Below are 9,040 nucleotides of genomic sequence, written 5' to 3' on the forward strand. Positions count from 1 at the left end.
GGATCAAACGGGTAAGAACACAAACAATTTACCAGTCTAGACTCTATGTAGGTATGTTTTGGCATCCGATAAATCTATGTTCAGTATCTAAAGTAAGATGATTACCCATCCTTTATAATGTTCTATATACACTACTGGTCAAAGGTTTTAGGATTCCCCTATTATTCCAATTATTATTATTGCAATTTAATTTCTCAATGTCCTATGAAATTTAAATTGTCCATCTAATCTAACAATAATAGCCATCTACCACTTTCTGCAGGTCATTATTGTCCAAATAGTGCATCAAAGGGTCAAGGTTTCATTTACTTCCATTTCTGCAGAAAAGCTAAAAGTTGGGAACCCGTTCTTTGTTCCCTGAAAAAGGTTTTCTGTAGAAGAATTGTTTACATTTTTGGTCACCTCAACCTTTTCCGTAACCTCTGGCAAGTTTACATTTAAACAAATGTGTCCCTGATTCAAACCAGAGCAAACTAACTATATAGTTTTAGAGGTGTTCTGGCAATGCTAGCCTGTGCCCCCATGCTAAGCTAAGATCTTCTCCAGCTGCTTTAACATGCAGATGTAAGAATGGTATAGATCCTGTTATCAAACTCTAGACATGAAAAAGGATAGGAGCATTAACCAAAATGTCAAACTACTTCTGATAGATACAATGAAAAGCACTAAAGAGAACAACAAAATAATCCAACGTTAACCTTAAATTGATCTGGAGCATCACCACAGATGCATTGCGTTTCTGCCATGTGATTGGCTGATTAGTTACTGTATATGTGTTAACAAGAAAATGAACCGTTGTACCTTATAAAGTGGCCGGTGAGTATATATATCAGCTGATTAATACTATCTCTCTCCAAAAGATGAAATTGAAATTTCGTCCGGAGCAGTTTACTATACTTTGGACTTGGATGACACTCAGCAACTGGGTGAGAATCATTGTGACTTTAAAGACATTTGAATGGTACCATCAGCTAAACCACCAATTTTGCCTTTGTTGTTGTAAGTTATTTATTTCTAAATAAAAATGTGTTCTTAATGACCTGCCTGTTAAATAAAGGTTCAATTAAAAAATGTAAATAAATGTAGTCAATCACAGAAAGGATTCCCTTTATTTCTGAAGGAGAGTTAAGAGTGTCCAGCGTCACAGGAATACCAGTTCCCTCAGCAGGAAGTAACCCACCTTTGATAAGGGATGAGGTCTATTCTCTAATCCAGTAAAAGCGCCAAGGTAAACATTCACGTTATCAGACGATTAATCCACATCTGCACCACTTCTATCAAAACTTTTGCCAATGTTAACGATTGTCATGCTTTTCAATACGAGGAGACTGATATTTTTAATCAAGTTAAGTCAGTATTCCTTAAAATGTTAAACTCTCGCCATTATGCACCAGAAATAAATACATTTTTAGTTATTTTGGTTGTTTTAATTAAAACGTCAAGTCTTGAGGAAAGTTTTGTTTTACCACCTTTAAGGCTCAAATATATTATTGATATTATATTATATTGATTTTCTGTGCATCTTATGTGTCTTACAGAGTGGCAGCTGACTGAGGGCATACTGGGTGTACTGTACATGGCAGAAACCAAGAAGCAGCACAGTTAGAAATTGTTAAAGAAGATCCAAAAGACAACATTCGAGACGGACATACATGGGCCAGGATTACATCATTTATATTTATATTTTAATTATTTTATCACTTGGTGTACAGTTTTCTTTGAATTTCATATATACAACAAGCAGTCTTTCTATCAGAGGATTTCTTTATGGTCCCCAGTGGCCTGACACTGGTAGTCCGCATGTTATTATAAATGGTGCTGCTTTGGCCTTGTGTTGTAGTAAGTGATTTGCTTTTAAGTATGTTATTAGGTCTCTTTGCTGTGGTTTACACATGGTTCATGGCTCTTGATTAAAACCATTAAAAGGCGTCTGATGTTAAACATAGGGAGGAGTTTGATCTGATCAGTTTCCTGGACATTCTCTTGACTTTCCGGCTTAGGAAGTCAACACATGGATAAGTTTGTATTTACACCAATACGTCTAGATACAGCAACAGAGTTTAGCCAAAAAGGTCCTCCTTACTGGTTCACCTGATGAAAAAAAATTAAGTGAAGCCCATTATCAGAAAAAAACAGATGATACTTAAAGGCCTACTTCACCGGTGGGAATATGAAGGTGTATTGAATTCTGAGATCCTATGTAGTATAAATGTGCAATTTTTTTTTAAATTGGTTCATCCTAGCCTGAGAAAAGGCAGAAAGAGTGTTTTTTTAACCCTATATTTCTCTTTCTCGTGACATCACAGAAAGAGAAATATAGGGTTAAAAAAAACTTACTTTGTAAATATTACTGTGATGTCACAGTAAAATACATCACAGTAATATTTACAAAGTAAGTTTTCATTCCTATCAAGTTATTCAGAGAATATGAATTTCACTGAAAGAAAATCACAAAATACCAAATAAAATTATTGTAATTTAAAGTATTTCCGTTATGAATGTACAAATGCGTTTTTTTGAGCGAGGTCTGTAATGTTTTTCCAGAGCTGTAAGCAGGCCCGGTTCTAGACAGTTAGATTAGGGTGGGCCTGTAGAAATTTTAGGTGGGCACACTGGGCAGAGAGGCCGAAGATGCGAGCGTGCGCAGAGCACATTTACTGTGAATTGTGTAGAACACAATATGCAAATAAACTTTGAGTGTTGCTGTGTGGAAGATTTGATTCTTGCATGAATTTTTTCCCAAATGTTTATGAATAACATATAATATACATTATATACAACATAATGTATCTTTTTTTATCGCAATAATAACTGTAGGCAGCCTGAGCTGATTGAAGAGAAAGCTTTGGGACTGGGCAACCTGGATGGTGGTAGTCCAGAACTATATACTATACACTTTCCACACACTTCCACTATTGCCTCCGATGTCCAGATGGGTGAAAATAGTAGCCAGCCGAGGGCACGACCCTGCTAGGGGGGTCCGGGGGTATGCCCCCCCCCCGAGAGATTTTTTTTTACCTTTTTAAAGTGAAATGCATGAATCTGGTGCACTTTGAGAGGAAAATTAAGAGGCTAAATCTGAGGAATTTTGTGTGACACTGGGTCAGATGAATTAGAAGCTATTGAAGAAAGACACATGGATTTTCCATAGAAATATACATTTGAAATAAAATATTATGCAGGGTCCTCTGGGGTGGGCTTGGTGCTCTTTTTCTTTTACGGGACATATTTTTCTGTAATATAATGAATTCATTTAAATGCAGTGAGAGGAACGAAGCAGAAGAACTCTGTTGTCCAGTTATCTTTTTTTCCACAGACGAGGCTGAAATAGGCTATAGACTATACACAGTGCATTTGCAACTGAGGGCAGCCCCATTTTCAAATATTTTTAAATAATCTCAATACACACTGTGCATGATCAGTTAACCTCGGATTACCTGCCAGATGAACTGATTCAATTATTAAGCTATTAACTATCCACCAAAACATTGTATTCCTTTTATTGTATGATAATTTACATTTACATAATATGATGTTGATATCAAACACACAAACTAAAAAAATTAAAATAAAATTGGGGGGCCCCCCCTGGCAGTCGGGACCCTAAGCAACCGCTCATTTCACTTATGCCTCGGGCCGGCTCTGCTGACCAGTGACCACTATAAGCGGGTGGGTAACTTGGAGGCAGGCTGTCCTGCCCACCCAATAATACAATTAGAAGCAATTCATGGTAGTATTAATTGTCTGAATTTTATTTGACATCTTCTTGGATAGCGAATGAACAGGTCCGTCCGATAGTGGGTCTGGACTTCCACCTTGATTGGGTGGGCACAGCCCACATTTGAGGGGGCACGGCCCACCCTGGCCCCTGGCTACCGCCGGCCCTGGCTGTAAGTCCAACTCTGCCACCTGCTGTCGATAAATCAAGTCCCCCCTCCCCTTTTTTAACCGACTCAGACGTTGACCCTTTATTGCCGACGGCAGTTTGAGAAACAGGTAGGCTTGTGTTTTAGTATAATTGTGCATCTTACTCTGGGTAGGGACTTAACATATAAAATGTTGTTCTTTTATTTAAATAAAGTGCGTTCTGTGTAGACCTGCAGTGCAGTAGATGTGAGGAGAGAAGTGTAGGTTTTATAAGATCATAGTTAGTAGGAGATAATAGCCTTCAGGAAATGTTTTTCAGCAGTTTAATTGTGTATTCAAACCCCAACTTTAAAGCCTGCAGGCTATCTATTTAATAGCTTAGGTTCTTTTTAGACTAGTCACGCTGTTCTATATGAAAGTGAAACTAAACTCACCGTCATCGTGCACAGTGAAGGAGAGAGAGATACATAACAAGTATGAGGTCACTTTTGAGTATAGGCTTGTATAATTGTGTTAGTTTATTAAAATAAGGTTTAAACGTCCCTCAAAATCAAGTCAGACTTGTATTTACTGACTGTAACCGTGATCACAGTTTTCACCTGCAACATAAACATGAAGTTGAGCCCAACGACCAGCAGATGGCGCATAGGAGCAGGTTTCAGACTCTTCATGCATGATTTACAGCAAACTGCCAGGGTTTTTTCCTCTTTATGCAACCAAAGAAAATGAACTCCATTCTTCTTGAAGACACATTTTCAACTGAAATGTTTAACAAACCAATGAATACAATGATATATTGTGTGAAAACTATTTAGAAAACAATATTTAAATATAATAATAAAAACAATAATAATAATATGAAAATAATAATACAAATAAAATACAAATTCACTGTGGTTGCTGATTTGCAGTTATACCACCAATTTCCGGTTGATTTATTCAATATCAATATATAATTCAATATCATATGCAAAATAAATACAAGAGCGACTCTTGCAATACAATTATTACATCTGCAGTTCTTCCCATCATCAGTATCATCTTAAGAAAACAAAGTAGGTTTTCTTAAGACCCAAGACTGTGAGTGTGATTTAATTTACTTGTGTTTTTCCGCATCATTCTTGTGAACTTTTCCTGTTTTCTTATTCCTGCATCTAGAACTTCAGGATGGTTCATGTAAAGGACAGTCTGTTCCAGAACTTCAAGTTTGGTGCCTTCACTTTTCTGGTGTTCTACTCTGTGATACACTCATGCAGAGGTAATGTACACACATCACTAACATTCCTGTATGGCTGTTTTGAAAGAAAAGTAAATTCTGCCTTTTACTGAAGACATTTCTAAACCTGTTTCTTTTTAACAGGTGAGTCTCAGGTGATTGGTTCGTCTAATCCAATCGTGGCACAAGTTGGCGAGGGCATCATTTTGCCTTGTCACTTGGACCCTGCCTTGAATGCTCTTGACATGACTCTGGAGTGGGTGAGACCCGACCTGGACCCCAGATTTGTGTTTGTGTGGCGTGACGGGGTGGAGCTGAAGAGTAAAAAACATCCGTCCTACCAAGGGAGAACGTCACTGTTCCCTGACGAACTGCAGAGAGGAAACATCTCACTGAAACTCTCCAAAGTGAAAATATCCGATGAGGGAAAATACAGATGCTTCATTCCAGGACTGAAGAAAGAATCTTATGTTCAGCTTGTTGTAGGCAAGTGGGAATATTTATATACTGTATGTATAACCTATTATGTGTATAGGTAATAGTCAATACGACTCCGATTCAAACGTAAACAGTTACTAGAAAATTGATTAGTATAATTAATTACAATTGTCTTTGTTGCAGAAAGGTTTTAAGGTTTGGTCCTGATACATTTGCTCCATATTTAGCTCCTGCAACAGCGATACAAACACCATTCTGTGTTTCAGCAGACACAGGAGAACTTTGACCTATAGATAGTCTGATTAGTTGATTTTCAATAATCAAAACTGATGTGTACGTTTAAAGAACATTACACGTAATTAAATAATTAAAACAATAATTAATTAAGATATTTATTTTAACCAAAAAAGGTAGCCTCAAATAGCTCCTTCATAGTCCACTTGGGAATTTCTAGTTTGGGTACAGCCAGACTTTACACATCAATCAAAACAAAATATGTTTTACAAACAATTTCTAAAAACCTCTTTTATCATCTCATCTTCAGGTGCTGTCTCCTCACCTGTTATCCACCTGTCCGAAACCACCAGTGGTGTGGTGCTGCAGTGTGAATCTAGAGGCTGGCATCCAGAGCCTGAGGTGCTTTGGCTGGACGGTGAGGGAAAGCTCCTCTCTGCTGGACCTCCAGAGACAGTCAGAGGTCCTGATGACCTCTATACTGTCAGCAGCAGAGTGACTGTGGAGAAGAGACACAGCAACAACTTCACCTGCAGAGTCCAACAGAAGGACATCAACCAGACCAGAGAGGCACACATCAATGTTCCAGGTAGAAATTTAATTAAACTTGTTATACAATAGTGGTCCAAAGTTTTATTCACAGCCCGATTGTTCCAGTGTTATTGAGATTGAGGCAGTTCAAGTCTAATGAATGAGCTGAAATGGAACTAAGGTGGGAGGTAGATTGCTATGATTATTAGATAGATATTTAAGATGGATTTTTTACATTTGTATTTCAGAACAAATTGAGACATTAAACTGTAGGTGTTCATAAACTAAGTAAGGGTTAATGCCCGACGAGGTGTCCATGTATCATGTATTAATGGACACCGTGGAGGCGAGAACTGTCCGACGCGCAGCGGACAGTTCTCAATTCCAAACCTGTTTCTTTTACAGGTGAGTCTCAGGTGATTGGTTCATCTAATCCAACCGTGGCACAACTTGGTGAGGGCATCATTTTGCCTTGTCGCCTGGACCCTGCCCTGAATGCTCTTGACATGACTCTGGAGTGGGTGAGACCCGACCTGGACCCCAGATTTGTGTTTGTGTGGCGTGACGGGGTGGAGCTGAAGAGTAAAAAACATCCGTCCTACCAAGGGAGAACGTCAATGTTCCCTGACGAACTTGAGAAGGGAAACATCTCACTGAAACTCTCCAAAGTGAAAATATCCGATGAGGGAAAATACAGATGCTTCATTCCAGGACTGAAGAAAGAATCTTATGTTCAGCTTGTTGTAGGCAAGTAGGAATATGTATATAACCTATATGTGTGTAGGTAATAGTGAACACAACTTTCAGATTCAGACATACACAGTTACTTGAAAATTGACTAGTTCAATTAATCACAATTTTCTTAGTTGCAGAAAGGTTTGATGGTTCATCTTTAGCTTCCTGCAACAGCAATACAAATGCCATTCTGTGTTTCAGCAGACACAGGAGAACTTTGAATTAAAGTTTGCCTGATCAGTTACTGACAACTGGATGGCACATTTACAATTATGGCAAATTTGACACATTTCACTTGGGACCCACCCACAAAATCACCTTTGCTGATCATCCAACAAAATCATGATGAACACAAACACAAATTTCCAAACTTGTTTTGACTATTGAAAACCCCCAAATCAAGTCTCAGTTTGTCACTGCCTGCCCCAAACAACAATTCAGCCTCAACTGGCTTCTTCAAAGTCCACTTGGGAATTATAGTTTGGGTACAGCCAAACTTTACACATCAATCAAAACCAAAGATGTTTTACAAACAATTTCTAAAACCTCTTTTATCATCTCACGTTCAGGTGCTGTCTCCTCACCTGTTATCCACCTGAACAAAACCACCAGTGGTGTGGTGTTGCAGTGTGAGTCTAGTGGCTGGTATCCAAAGCCTGAGGTGCTTTGGCTGGACGGTGAGGGAAAGCTCCTCTCTGCTGGACCTCCAGAGACAGTCAGAGGTCCTGATGACCTCTATACTGTCAGCAGCAGAGTGACTGTGGAGAAGAGACACGGCAACAGCTTCAGCTGCAGAGTCCAACAGAAGGACATCAACCAGACCAGAGAGACACACATCAATGTTCCAGGTGAAAATTCAATGCAATTTACTATTATACAATACAGGTCCAAAGTTTTATTCACAGCCCAATTGTCCCAGTGTTATTGAAATTAAGGCAGTTCAAGTCCAGGGAATGAGCTGAAATGGAACAAAGGTAAGAGGTAGATCGCTGATTGTTAGATAACATAGATATATAAGATGCTTTTTTAAGTTGTATTTCAGAGCAAATTGAGATATTAAACTGGAGGTGTTCATAAACTTTTGACCAATAGTATACACTAACTTTCTTGGCCTAGTCAGCTGTGTTTTTATCTTATATTAATGCATTGTTTTTAATTTGATCATTTCAGACGATTTCTTCCCAATTCCACCTGGTTCCAGCTCGTCTGCTCCGATCGTCATTGGTGTGGTTGTTGGCCTCATGGTTATTCTCATAGCCGCCGTCGTTTTCGTTGTGTGGAAATGCAGACAAAACAAAATCAGTAAGTTTTTAAGTTACCAAGAGATCTATCACAGTTCCTATACATTATTGATTTTAAGTCTTACATTAGTTCACATCATCTTTATGAAAATATGTATATTTAATTATTTATCATGTGTAGGCGTGGGACAATATGAAAAAAATCATGCCACAATTATCCTGGTCAAAATAATTCCCAATAACATCCCGATAATCCCATGAACATCTTGAAATGGTGGTGAAAGTTGGATAATGTTCCATCTCTAATCGTGCAGGTTTTTAGTAACTTTTAGTAATATTATTGAGTTGTATTTACATGTAATTGTGAAACAGGTTTTTGTAGTGTGTAAATAAATACAAAGGCAAAATCTTGCCAGTCACCAATAGGGTTTTTCTAGTGTCATTTTAAATTGACATTCCATTGACACTTGATGTGCGTTTGCAGCTCTTTCAAATAAAAGCACTACAGAAAATGTTGTGTTAACTTTTGTCAATGTTTCTGCTCACAGTGAACAAAAAGCAGAACGAGGATGAAGAATCACTAAACGTGACAGAGAACAAAAAGATGAAGAAGAGCGACGTGATAAACAATTCAGAACAGGAGATTCTGATGCAACGAGAAAAAGAAAGATCAGAAACTACAGCCGAAACCGAGACAGAAGAAACAGGGCTTCTATCTCAAATAGACGAGATAACACCCCAAATAGAATTAATCAATGTTCTGAACGATACACAAGCA

This window comes from Ammodytes marinus (assembly GCF_949987685.1).
Source record: "Ammodytes marinus genome assembly, chromosome: 23".
Classification (NCBI taxonomy): domain Eukaryota; kingdom Metazoa; phylum Chordata; class Actinopteri; order Uranoscopiformes; family Ammodytidae; genus Ammodytes; species Ammodytes marinus.